This window comes from Mytilus edulis, unplaced genomic scaffold, assembly GCF_963676685.1.
Source record: "Mytilus edulis unplaced genomic scaffold, xbMytEdul2.2 SCAFFOLD_947, whole genome shotgun sequence".
Taxonomy (NCBI): domain Eukaryota; kingdom Metazoa; phylum Mollusca; class Bivalvia; order Mytilida; family Mytilidae; genus Mytilus; species Mytilus edulis.
The window spans coordinates 8,644-23,773 of NW_027268331.1; the positions used below are offsets into that span (position 1 = coordinate 8,644).

The window sequence follows — 15,130 nt, forward strand, 5'->3', positions numbered from 1 at the left end:
TCCTCTTATAGTGGATGTGTGTATCTCAGTTTCAGTTTGTAACCCGGATTAGTTTCCCTTAATCGATTTATGACTTTCGAATAGCGGTATAATACTGTTGCATTTTTTATTAATCATTTTTGTGGTAATTTTTGGAAAACGTTTTTATAATTATTTATATTTTTCGGAAAACCTGAGATCATCAAATTTTTGGTTGGGCGGTGTGATCATGGTTAAGTTTTCTAAATCGTGGTATGTGTTTTGTGCATTATTGGTTGATTTTTTGTTTTTTACGCGGGTATGTTAAGGCATTTTTTTTCAGGGGCAAATAACTCTTGTGATGCTCATGAATATTAATGAGTAACGTTGCGTCTCCATAGTGACTACGCTGTCCGCTTCATTTCTCTGGTCGTCAATCGCTCTTGTATTTTGATCTTTTTATTGATAAACTATGCAGAACTAGATAAATAATGATAATTTCTTGAAAATAAAAATAAAATGTCACATTATTTTACAAGCCATAACTTGTATTGTATGAAAATCCTACTTGTCGATCTCGCAACGGAGGCGTGGCTTGTTTTCCTTATTTGGAAAACCGATTCAACAGGAAGCTTGAAACCCACATGTTTGAACGGACGGAATGTTTTTGTTGCAAGAGGCGAATAATGGCCTATGTACCCACGGATTTCAGCTTACTAGCCGAATTGTACGCCATAACTTGACTATGAGTAAGTATTCTGTCGTCTTTTTGCTGTTTTCTGTAGCCGACTATCTTCATTTTGACAAAAATCTACCCTTGAAGTTGAAATTCTCCCCCTTTTTTTCATCTGATTTAGAAATTATCCCTGAACCAAGGAATTGCATAGTATACTATGCCTGAACTGTCTTAATTGCAAGTCCTTTCATGGTCCACAGTGTTTATGTGCAGTTTAGGTGAAGTTTTAGAATGAGCTGTCCAGGAAGTTTGTTATGCTATAGTTTCACTTGTTGATGTAAAAAAAACTAGAGGTCTAGTCTATTCCATGGTTGGCCAGCTGACAGTCAATCTGTTTGAATTCATGAATCATGGATATGATTTTTTTTGAGAGCGAGTGATATAAGAACATGAGATTGGCAATTATAATAACAAGTTGCTGGTCTAAAAATTTTGCATCTGTAGAAGAAGACACTAGACTAAATTTTCAACAAAGACCCCACCTCAATATTATCAATAGGAACTGTAGTGAGCACCTTTATTATCACAGAGTTTTTTGCAGACAGTGTGTAGGCAAGACACTTCCAGATGTTCTAAAGTTAGCTATGTCATGTATGTACATGTACAAACTACATTTTCCTCAATTTCAAAGCTGCATCATGAATGCAAGGTCAGTTTTTTTACGTTCTAAAACAACAAAAATTCTAGATTTTATTCACTTAAAGACTCGAAAGACTTAAGAGTAACTGTATGCTGATTGATGTTTTATTCTTAGGCTGCCGCAGGCCAGATTCTTATTTTCTAAAGAAAATTTTGCACAGTACGTATACTAATACACCCTATCGCTAATCCCGGCTGACCCGGCCGCTTGAACTTTTGACGCATACAACAATCACTTTTCAATTGTGGCGTCAAATATTTTGTTTTGTGACGTCAAAATTTTACGGTAACCTGTGTGATATCCAGTAATGGCGGACAAATAGCGATAAGATGACTGTATTCGTCTGTAGTGTACAAGCAAATGTAGTACTTACTGAATAGAAATTCTGACAGACCTAAAAGAAGTTTTTAAAAACCTGGGCTATTTGTCCTGTACCCAAGTGTAAATCTTATATATACAATATATACCCTTATTTTATTCCGTATGCTTCATGTTCAAGTTCTTTAATATGTATATATGAATAAAAGGAGATGTAGGGCATACCCGTAGCCAGGGGGGTTCGGACGAAACCCCCCCTTGAAAACAAATAAGCACTTAAAGTCAATGTTCTGTTCGAATTGTGACTGTTAAAGTCGAGTTTGTGAGTCGAACGACCCCCCCCCCCCCCCCACCCTTGGAAATTCCTGGTTATGGGCCTGTAGCATGTACATTGTACATTTTGTGTGTACATAATTATATATCATGAGACAGCTACAGAAGTTCTTTCTGTTCAACATTTTGTACTACCAGAATAAGGTTCATTCTGTTGCTATACTAGTTACAGTCTTTATGAATATAAGTAAAATTGAGAATGGAAATGGGGAATGTGCCAAAGAGACAACAACCCGACCATAGAAAAAACAACAGCAGAAGGTCACCAACAGGTCTTCAATGTAGCGAGAAATTCCCGCACCCGGAGGCGTCCTTCAACTGGCCCCTAAACAAATATATACTAGTTCAGTGATAATGAACGCCATACTAATTTCCAAATTGTACACAAGAAACTAAAATTAAAATAATACAAGACTAACAAAGGCCAGAGGCTCCTGACTTGGGACAGGCGCAAAAATGCGGCGGGGTTAAACATGTTTGTGAGATCTCAACCCTCCCCCTATACATGTACCTCTAGCCAATGTAGAAAAGTAAACGTGTATAAAGGCCACACCAATTTAATTCCTTGTTTGACAAACCTGCCCGCACTTATTTTTTCAAAACAGGATTATTTTTTTTATATATTCCCCCTTCCCGCATCTGGAAATGTAATCATGTCCATTTCCCGCATCATTTTTTTGTAAATATTATAAAAAGATATTAACACTTGTTTTCAAATCACTGTCTTACCTGTATTTATTTTTTAAAACCTATAAGCACCCGACAACACTGTATAAATATCTTGTGTATTTTTTTTATTAATAATTTATAAACCTATATACATTGTATCCCAAGTGGGAGTACTCCGATATAAATATATAACAGGAAAAAATGCCTGTACATTGGTTTCCTTCCCCTTACTTACAAAATATGTTCGTTGTCAGAACTTCTAAAGAACAGTTGGCTTCAATTGCAAATATATTGCAAATATATTGTATGCCGGCAGAACAAAACAACCCATACTCGCTGCATGTTTATGTACCTGTCAGGATTGATTTGGGGGCCTGTCGTTCAGTAGTTTGTTGATGTGGTTCATAGCCTGTTATTTCTCAGTTTGTATATATATTAGATAGTTGGTTTTCCTGTTTGAATTGTGTACTCTAGTTATGTTGGGGTCCCTTATGCCCTTATAGCTTGCTGTTTAGTCTGGGTTATAGCCCTAGCCGGTGTAAAAGGCCGATAAATGACTTGAATTTGTTATCAGGTTTGGAAGAACCCTTCTTCAAGTAAGGGGTTATTTTACTGTTATAGAAAAGAAAAATAGAATAAACCAAGGATTTGTATAGTGCTACTATATACAAATCCTTGGAAAAGCTTAGAATTTTTTACTTAAAACGAGGGAAAACTACATCATATTTGAAACATCTTTTCTAAAAGAGGGGTCCACACTTTCTGAATAATATAAAAGTAAATGATATGTGTGGTTGATTAAAGTCCAGAAATATTACCAAATTTGTAGACATGTTTTGACCATTTAATACCAGATAGCTATATAGTTCTTTCAGAAAATATGAGGCGTTTTGTACTAAAAAGTGTTTTTTTTATTATTTTTTTTATAAAATATATATTATAACTTATATGACCCCTCATAAAAGGGATATTCTATAACATTGTGGGGTGGTTCCCAACTTGATTATGACTTGGAAGGAGATTTGTCTCTTTGGCACGCATACATATACCACATCTAATTATTCAATTATTTAATGGTGTACAGGGAAAAACACTTCATACATTAAAGAAATGTCAGGGTACAAACTTGTGATAAATCAAGCTTTAATATCATGAATATTGTCAAAATCTAACATTTTATGTTTACAAAAAAACATTATAATCGTTCGCCTTTATTTTTCATGCTTCACCTAAAAAATTGCAAATTGAATATTTTTTAATTAAAATTTTCAAATCGCTCGCTCGCCCCAATTTTTGGAGTCCAAAAATCTGTAAAACAAGAAACTTAATCATGAATTGGTGTGGCCTAAAAAGGAAAATTAATATTATAATTATTCTGGGCCCACCTTTTCTGGAGGAAATTTATTTGTTGGCCCTTCTTAGGTAGTAAGTACAGTGGGCCCCAACTTATGAAAATTTGTGGATCCACCACTGAGATAGCATCACATTCAAGAAATACATGTATAGCCTCACATGAAAACACTGAAAGACCCTGCAGAACGTGAACACTGGGTTGCTATCAGGGATCTCCATGACCTGTTTAACGATGGCGCCCCGCCATCGTTCAAATGTCTTGCGCCATCGTGAAATGTACCTGTATAATCATTTAAAAACATAAGACATAAAATAGATTTGTCGTTTCGGAATCTTATGCATTCTGGCTAATATTTTCAAAAGCGTTCACCAAAAAGTTGATTGGCTTAACACGTACTAAATACAATGAAATATTTGAATTCCATCCAATGATGTGGCGTTATTTCATTTTGGTGTACGAACAATGAGATTACCATTTACCCATAGTCCTATATATAGATTATGGAAAAGGCGAATTACTAGCTGAACCTTTTTGTTTCAAATTGGAGGCTGGAAACAAGCATATAATTTAAATTCGTTTTGGTTTGAATTAAATTAAATTAACTAATATAAAAAAGAAGATATGGTATCAATGCAAATGAGACAACTCTCCACAAGAGAACAAAATGACACACAAATTAACAACTATATGTCACGGTACGGGACTTCAACAATGAGCAAAGACCATACCGCATAGTCAGCTATAAAAGACACCGAAATTACAATGTAAAACAATGTAAAACAATTCAACATGTTCAAACGAGACAGGCACAACTATTTTATTGTATTTACATACATACATAATGTAGCGGAGTTATTTTAATTTTGCAAAAAGTTTTTATTTTGATAGTGACTATATATTTTTACAAAATGTTAGGTGGATATTGTTAAGTTTTGAACACATCTCTTTTCACAGAATTTTTGCATGTAAGTTTGGATTACAATATAATTAGTCCTTCATGTTTATATATATGAAAAATATTTTTATCAGTAATACTGTTATACTGCTTACTAGATGTTTTTTTTTTTGTGTACACGATTGTCAATTGTTACTTTTTTTTTTATTACAGGTTCAAGATGACAATGATGAGAACAAAAGTGCAAAAGATAAGCCTTACATGTACATTGCAATACGTGACTGCAGGATGTATGAACCGAAAACATGGACAACATGTGTTCAGGGCAACATAACTTTTTGAAATGGAATAAAGATAACTTTCCAACCAGACGTTCCACAGCACTTGTGATCATGGTGATGTCAAACAGCATGTTAAAATGATTAAAAACAATATAGTAAGACTCAGCTTAAAGGTGAAAGGAGGATCCAGTTTTTGACACCCACTTTTTCTTGCCTGTTTTTTCTGGACAGAAAGAAAACCCTCCATTTAAATAGAATGCAGAAATTTAAAGTGACTGTTAAATTGTAAAATTAACAGAACCTACAGATGGAAACATGTGTAAAGAAAAAACCTCATGTAATCTATAAAGTAATTCAACATCTTGTAGCAGCCTCGTAGAGATCGTTCCACAGCAGTTAAGGATGACCAAAGGTGAACAGTTCTAGTTTTCATCATGAACACAGACATGTCACACAGAGATTAATCTAAACAAGTACAATTTGATTAAAAAGAATGTGTGCTCATATACATGTACGTTGTACAATTTTGTACCTGTATAGTGGAAAAATTACATGTGCAATTTATTATGAACAAAAGACCAACATAAAAGGTCTAAATGTTATAGATATCTGTAAATTTACATTATGTTCATAAGAACAGCTGCAGTATCAACATTTGAACAGTAACATCATCCATTAATTTTTTGTCAAGCGTGTGTATCAAAACATTAATTTGATTAAATATTTCTATTTATGCACTGTACTTGCATTACAATTTTATGAGCAATAAGGCCAGTTTGATTTCAGATTTTTATGAAAGTTCTTGGATGTTTCATCATGTTCATCACAAACTATTTATAGGTTACTGTACAGCTTTCAACAATGAGTAAAACTCTTTATCATTTGCATTTATACATACAATTACATTTGTACATGAGTTATGCTACCTTTAATACACAAATTAACAAATAATGACAGACAGCAACCAAAAAAGAACAACATAAGCTTTAGCTTAAGCATTTTGAGAGACTGGCACATAAAATGTGACTTAGTAAATATAAAAAAGAAGATGTGGTATGATTGCCAATGAGACAATAGTCATGTGATCGTAAACATGTTTTTGAGAGTTTTTCTGTGACATTAACATATATCAGATTAAGAAAGGGCATTAAATATCATGTACATGTATGGGTACATACAAAATTAAGAAAATGTGGTTTCATTGCTAATGATACAACTCTCCCAAATAAGGGCAAGCAACTAAATGATGTAAAAGTAAAAAACTAAAGGTCAGTATTAGGCCTACAACTACGAGCAAATTTCATACAACATAGTCATTTAGCTGAAATGCTCGTCTTGAAAATTGTACTGCCTTTAACAATTGAGGGTGTTGCAGTACAAAATTCAATAAAAAGAAACCAGAAAAAAATTCAACCTTGAGAAATCCTTAGAAAATTATGTAAATAATGACAAATGAAACACATGAAACATGCAGTGGTGAATACAGGTTCAAAGTTGAGATGCAGGTTGTTCAATAGAAGGTGGTACCATGTACTTTTAATTCTAATGTTACGGAAAGTTTCATGTACATTCACCAGCTAAATTTAGGATTTTTATATTCTTGCAATATACATTGTATTTAAAAGAATCTACTATAAGGTAAAGAGTGTCGGTCAACATGAATGACATGTAGATATCAATGAATACCAGCAATTGACGAAATTCAAACTCCGTCATGTCTGTAGATAATGCAGAAAAAAGAAAAAATATATCAAAAGCTCAATCAAACGTGATTGGTGTAAAACACACAAAACATGCACAAAGACTCATAAAGAAATATTTAAAGAAGTTAAAATTTAAAAGCCACAATTTGGTACTAAACATGAATCCCAGTAAAAGTTGAACTTGAAGTATGTTCCGTTAGACTGTATTTGGACAGAAAACATACTTTCAGTTGTGTTAAATATACCGATACATTGTACATGTAATCATAAAATATTGCCATTTCCATTATCAAAATAAGACAGATGAGACTTCTACCATTGTCTTCGCTTATTTATTTTTCTTCCGTAAAGTTCCATAACACATATCGCCTATTGTAAACCACTCAAACTGTATACATGAAAATTCAGAAATAATTGAATGCGAAAAATGTGACTAGGTAAATATCGTAATAATAAGAACTTGCATTCTTAAAACATTTGTAACTGAAACATGCACTTTTATGAGGAATTATTAGAAATCTCAATAAATAAACATTTTTTAGTAAAATTGAGAATGGAATTTGGGGAATGTGCATGTCAATGAGACAACCCAACCAAAGAGCAGATAACAGCTAAGGCATCCATTCTTGAATACATGCAATAATAAATGATCTTATACTGGAAATAGTGTAATAGATGCAAAACTTTCAGTATATATTTACAGTTTTAAAAAAAATTGCTGGGTATCCTGATTTCACATGTTTTATAAACTGATTTTATTTTAAATAATGAATCATTTTTCAAAATATATTGAAAATCGACATATATATATATGTGAAATCTAATTTGGTTAGTGTTGGTTATATAATTTCTAAGTTTATCCAGATTTTTTAAAGAGGGGCGCGGGTCAACAAGAAACTTGTAAGCAATACATGGTCACACAAAGACTTTAATGCAATTTGTCTGTTTTATATCAAATAAGGAGATGTAGTATGATTGCCATTGAGACAACTATCCACCAATTGCAAGTTCTAATGAAATAACTTTATAATTAAGTAATTACATGTACACTATAGGCAAATTCCTCCTTTGACAATGAGAAAATTCATACTGAATAGTGGGGCTAAATATGGCTTGGCCATAAAACAAAATCATTTGAGAAACTTAACAGCCTAATGAACAAAAAAACCAGATATGTTGACAGACATGAACCAAATTAAAACAAGCCACTGACCCTTTAAAACTGTAAAACACCAATACAAAATATTTTTTTTGGTCACAAAATTAAATGTGATGTTTGATATATACAAAAAATACATGATAGATGAAATGTAACTGTATGCGATTACTGACTGGGACATCAATTTTGGAAATGAATATCCTTGCCTAGTAAGAATTGGAAAAACACAAAATGGAGGGAAAAAGTGAAAATAATTTTTTCACACAGCAACAGCAACAGTGATCAACCCCCACCAAAAAAATATGTCTGTGTAGCAACAGATGAAGAAAACTTTGAAGTTGCCTCACCATGAATAGAAATTATCTTCCATTTAAAATTAAGTTGATTATCTATACTTTTCAAGACTTCTGATTGGATTTGTATTACTGATTTTCAAACATATTTTGCAACTGAATATGTCAGAACTGCTTGTTTTCTTTATATAATATTTAATGCATACTATTAACATCAATTTACAAATCCACATTTAATAGAAAGGATTTAAATATGTTGAGATCAGTAATTTATATAGCAAAATCTAGCTATACCCCCAAAAAACAGTCTGACATAGTCATTATAATCACCTGGGGCTGGAAGAAAATAAATGGTTGACTAACAGGACCACGGTCAACTTATAACATACATTGGCGGATCAGGGGGGGGGGGACCCACCTTTGTTTGGACGATCAATGCATTTGAATGGGAGATTATGGTTGGAATCCCCACTTTTACTCTGGGTTGGGACCCCCCACCCCTTTTTTTTTTTAAATCATAAATGGCTGGATCCGCTCCTGACATATATATCTAGAACTCAGACAACCAACAAATACACTATAAGACTACTTTTCAAAGTTTAAGCGACCAAATTTGCATAGAGATTGGTATTACAAATTATGTATGAAGGTGGAACTGCACATATTTTGTCAGTCTCTTTTCCGGGAAAATTCGATTTTCTACATACAGTTCAAACCTGAAGAAGTGCGGCAAACACGCACAACTTGTTTTACTATCGTCGGTTATTACAAAGGTCGAATGATTTCAACGGATATTGTCAAAAAGATCAATTTATGTTGAGGTTTAATAATGTAAATACTCCAGAATCGTTAACTGTGACAAGAGTTGCGGTTCTTTGATGATTGTCCGGGTCGTCAGTGCGCTTGAATGACATAGACAATTTATCGAAACCATAGTTACGAAATCTTAATTCACAAAAAGCGGGTTGCTAGAGACGATATTTCTCAAAAAAATCAACTGAAATAGAAAGCTGTAGTTATTACCTAATAGAAAAGTGCTGCGCGCTTAATGAATATGAAACAGTAATCAAATTAAGAACGAAACTGTGTACAAGTTTATCGTTATATGCTGACGGGTAAACTAAAAATATTATTTTAATTTATTATGTTCACTTCTGGAAAATCGCGCAGAATTTTAAGCAACGGGAAAGCACAAGGATTCGTTTAAAAAAAAGTTTGTTGATTTTTATTTAGTCTAGTAACCCTTTTTTTGCCAATTTGATTAAGGCATTTTACCCCTGTGGAAGTCACGTGACCTAGGCGATCATGACCAAAATTTCGGTTTACTGATATTTGTTGAATTTATATATTCATGTAGTAAGGATAAGATTGATGAATTGTTGCTCAAGCAATTTTATTCTTGAAATATCACATTTTGCCCCTATTAATGTTTAAAAGTGCCTTAACCTACCTGCGTATTTTTTTCATGTGCCATATAGTCGTGGCAGTTTAATTTTTGACTGATGAATTTGACTTTGTCCTCGAATATTCTCTTTTTTTTCTCTAAAAAGATTTTTTATGAATGGAACTATTGACAAATATGTTCTCATGCAAACGTTCTTCTCTTTTAAAACAATTAGTGTATCAAAACAAGCATCACTTACTGAAATCATGACGCTTATTTCAATATGGTAGGAAGATCTGACAATTGTTTATTTATCGCAATAGACTTTTTTGATGAAACAAACTTAAAACGCATTAAAAATAAATTGTTAAAAATGTTATTTCCTTACTTTAATAATATTTTTTTATATAATTATGTGAATCTTGAAAACATATTCTTTGTATAAAATATTATCTAATTATGTTTTTGATGAATTGTGTTAACAAGCGGGTTTTAAATTGTAATGTTATTTGCTTCCACTGTAAATGAAATTGTTAAAGGCAATCCTGAAATGTTCTTTTCAATTGTGTTATCCGTTACCACAATGTTGTAAATGTCATAATTGAAATGTGTTTTATGGTATCAATTAATATTCGACAATCAACTATAAAGTACACATACGAGTGTCTTCATTACGATTTATTTCAAACGGTATACAATAGTAAGTAGATTACCATACTACAATCTTCAGATTAAAATTATGATTGTAGAAATGTTGATTCATCACTAATTGGTTGTAGAACTGTTTTGATCTGAGGGTCACTGATGAGTCTTATGTAGACGAAACGCGCGTATTAGATTATAATCCCCGTACCTTTGATAACTATTATTTAATGAACGTATGTGTAATTATCTATGTTTTAAGAAAAAGCACAACGAATAGCTTTCAATTTTCTTAGCCCTTGCAATGTACAAGGAAACGGAAACAACTGAATTATTATTTATGTAACTAAGCATCTTTCTTTGAATTGTTTATTAACCACAGGTGAAGCGCCTCAAAATCCTAATCGAAAAAGGTAAATTTGAATGCTGTTATTAAGTCACGTACACGGAAGATGTAGTGATTATTGTCTGATGTAAGCCTTGTTTGTTTCGTGAAGACATGATCAATTTTAAAATTTGGATACGAGTTTTAAAAAGAGAAGATGAATACTGCTTTGTTGTTGCATTTAAAATTGTCATGATTTAACACCAGGAGAGGAAAACGCATTTATGTTTTATCATTTGTATGCATTTATTTTCATCAATATGACTCTGTTATTTTCTTTTGTTTCTATTTTTGATTGGATTAGTTAAAAGAAAAGCCACAAAAAAACGAACTCCTAGGGAAATTTTAAAACAGTCTAAGTCCTGTTTTGGTTCATACATTTCCTGATGTAAGAGATAGTGGACTCTACATAGCATATAGTGTTTGGGTATAAGATGAAACATAATCACCAACAAAATGAAATACAGACAGTACAAAACGACAACCACATAGTCTCACGCACATAATTTAACATGATGATAGGAAAAAAAGTTAAATATAGAAAAAAAATCCAAAACGGAAATAAAAAAAGGAACTTTTTTTAACATAGCAAAAAAACTCAAACAAATATAAGAAATTAGAACAATTGTTTGTTCCATCATTTAAATGTATGAAATTAACACTACAGGTAACAAATACATCTAAATGATGCTTAGTGACACTATTACTTTTTATCAATTGGATGTGTTTATTTTCTGAGATATTTTTACAACACATTGTCTACCAACAAACTTATACAATACAAAGGGATACATCGAACGCAAAATTCATCTGGGCAAATTGCTCGACCATGTTATAAACTCACAAGTTAATATCAATCAAATGTTACATTTAAAGACCAATCATTGTCTGATTCAAATAAAATAGATTTTACATTTTATATTACATTGAGGCGTTGATCCATACTAACATATTGTAATTTCATAGGTGATGTCTTATGTGCATAGGTCATGAATAAAAAAAAGTGACAAGTACATCATGATCACATGATGATGGCATTTGAACAAAATGCAATTATTTAACTATATGATGGGTAAAGCATAAGGAGTCGTCGAAAAAGGCTACAGTATTATACCGCTGTTCGTACACTATCAAATGAAAGAAAGGGCTACTTCAACTTTGAAACAAAAGGACTCATATTCCATAGATGAATGAATATAAGCTCAATTTTGTCTGAGGGAGTTGTTACTTAGCCTATGGAGTTAGTCCTGAAGATGCATTATTTTTTTGCAACTGTACGTTAAGCAGACAAAAAAAAATCCACCTGAAGAAATTGAGAATCATCAACGGATAATTTTCAGAAAAGTCTGTAATGAATCGTGTTTATGCTGAATTAAAAAAAAAACACACACACCAATAATGCCAAGCAGCAGAACAGATTTGTTGATTGACCTTAAACAGAAAGGACAAAAACAAACATTTGAACACCGTAGATCTTTACAACAGTTACTAGCTATGTGACCATCCGGACTTGATAAAGTTCATAAAAGTTTTACTCTACCGGGAAGAGTTAAAACCATAGTTACATAAACACTGCTTAGTTTATCAAAATGCAACCGTAAAATATAAAGTAATAAATCCTGATAGTTCACAGAAACAAAGACTACTTATACATTTCATTAGAGAATACAAGTGATAAACCATAGGAATTCATGAAGAATACAAGACAAACGAGGCGCGTTTTTGGCGTATTAAACCTGATGCTTTTTGTTATTCATTAATCATGTATTTCTTTGTCTAATACGTTTTCCTATTTATTTGTATTTAGTCCTGTAATATTATGTTGTCATTTCTATATTATATTTAACATTGCCATTAAAGTGCGATGTTTGGCATGCCACAAAACCAGGTTCAACCCACCATGTTTTCCTTTAAAAATGTCCTGTACCAAGTCAGAAATATGGCCATTGTTATATTATAGTTTGTTTCTGTGTGTGTTACAATTTAACGTTGCGTCGTTCGTTTTCTCTTATTTTTGAGTGTAAATTGACATTGCGATAAGACGTGTCACGGTACTTGTCTATCCCAAATTCATGTATTTGGTTTTGATGTTATATTTGTTATTCTCGTGGGATTTTGTCTGATGCTTGGTCCGTTTCTGTGTGTGTTAGTTACATTGTAGTGTTGTGTCGTTGTTCTCCTCTTATAATTATGCGTTTCCGTCAGTTTTAGTTTGTTACCCCGATTTTGTTTTTTGTCCATGGATTTATGAGTTTGAACAGCGGTATACCACTGTTGCCTTTATTTGCCATCAAACGCAAACAAAGAAAGTTAACTCAAAAATCAAACTCAGCTAAATTTATGACAAATGTTATTATATAGATAGAACTAAATGCTTTTATTTGTATAATTAGGACAATTAACATATAAAAATGTTAAATCAGAAGAACAACCAACGTTCTTACTTAAATATATCATTACATGCATAATGTAATTCGTTTGTACGGATAACTTTCATTGAACGTTGACAAATAGTTTGAAGAGTAATGCCAGTCCGTATAATTCATCAAATGGAATCTATGCAATTTGCTGCTCATATCACTAGGTAAACTCAATTTGCGACAATACAATCTACGTTTTACAAAGTCCAAGCTGAAGATACAATATAGTTATCTCCTAAATCGCTATCTTTAGTGAGTGTCTGGTTTAATGGGTGTGGTTATGTGTTTGATCATCGTTTAAACTAGTTTTTATCTGTTATTATTCTTTTCCATTTATCATAATCTGTTATAGTCTTGATGGTATTCTGCTTGTATCGTCATCCTTCCACGAAAATTCTTTAATATATGAACCCCAAACTAATATTATAACTTAAGGATGTACTACATAATAAAATAACACACATACTGAACTCCGCGGACAATTCGGAATTGACAATCCTTAATGAAATGGCAATATCAAAAGCTCAAACGCATCAAACGAATGGATAACAACTTTCATCCTCCTGACTATGCACATCCATGTTTGTATATAATAAATTGTGGATTGAACCTAGGGATTGAATCTAAGAGGAGTTTTTGAAAAGTGAGTCAGATTCTTGGACTCCTTTGTGCTACCCTACGATATAAGGAAGAATAGTTTGTCCCATAACACTCATTTAACTATTCATTTAGGACCGAATAGTTCATAAACAGTCATTTAACAAATTAAGCAGATTCTAGATTTGCTTTTTTTCGATTTGAGACCCAGGTTTGCCAGTTCGAATAACAGATAGGAGTCCAAGTCAGCATTTGTTTTAGCCATATTTAAAAATAAAATATCTCGAAAAGTACCCGTAGTGTAGTTAATTGTCATTCAAAAGAGTTCTCAAGTAGATACATGATTTATTTATCAACTTAAATCCAAACCATCATTCATGATTACAGAAGTCTACAAAGAAAAGGGAAGGAAACTTTGACAATGTCTATTACTAATAACTAACTACCACAAAATCAAATAAACATAATATACTAAATTACCTCTATGACATATAAAGTATTGTGATTCCTTAACTAGAGCTATTCCGGCTTATAGTAACAATGTTAAAGTCTTGAATTTTTAAATAGCCTTAAACTGGGATTTGAAATAATATTTTGCCTTCGTTGAAATATTCGTTCAGAGAGATGGAAAAAAAAAAAACAACAGAGGGACATGCGCTGGTCATTTTGTTTTAATAAATAAATCTATTTACCTCTTTCTCAACATTGAATGAGACCTACCGTCTATCATCTGTTAAATGTCCTTTGTAAGAATGTATAATATCAAATAGTAAAATTATTTAGTGTGAATTTTATGATGATTTAGTGCAATTGCATTCATCAGGGTACTTGTGTTTTTGTCTTGTTTTGCATGTTTATTTACATTTATTTTGCAGCTGTCTATTTTAGTCCACAATCATTTGATAACATTACCCTGCAAGAATTTACTGCAAATCAATCATGTATATATATATTGGTGGAAAAACTTTTTTTCAAATTAACCACAATAACGTTGTAGTCAATTTGAAATTATAACAGTATATTCGTGATTATTTTAGAACAAACGCGCTTACATATATATAATCGTCACATGTTTTTAATTATGAGTTATTACGATGTATTTATGACGCCACAATTTCTATTTTAAAGCACGTATAGATCAAGTTCATGTAAAGTACGGATTCATTTGATCTGACAATAAATAGGCATGGCCGTAACCCTCATTGTTTTTCTATGTAAAACCTCTTTCTCCCTATCTATTAATTCAAAAGAAATTAATTTTTAAGATCCTACAAAAGTAATAGCTATTTCATCCACCAAATTCATTATTTTTATTTTCTTTATGTATTTCTAAATAAGTGACCATCGGAAACAGACCGGAAGA

The 15,130-nt window shown here is 32.2% G+C and overlaps 1 long non-coding RNA gene across 1 annotated transcript; it reads left to right on the forward strand.

Annotated features, from left to right (window-relative positions):
• Nucleotides 1–380: 380 nt before the first annotated feature.
• LOC139507321 (uncharacterized) lies at nucleotides 381–5,924 on the forward strand. The gene is made up of 2 exons (XR_011660653.1): nucleotides 381–707; nucleotides 5,117–5,924. It is a non-coding gene; the product is annotated as an uncharacterized lncRNA (long non-coding RNA).
• Nucleotides 5,925–15,130: the final 9,206 nt, after the last annotated feature.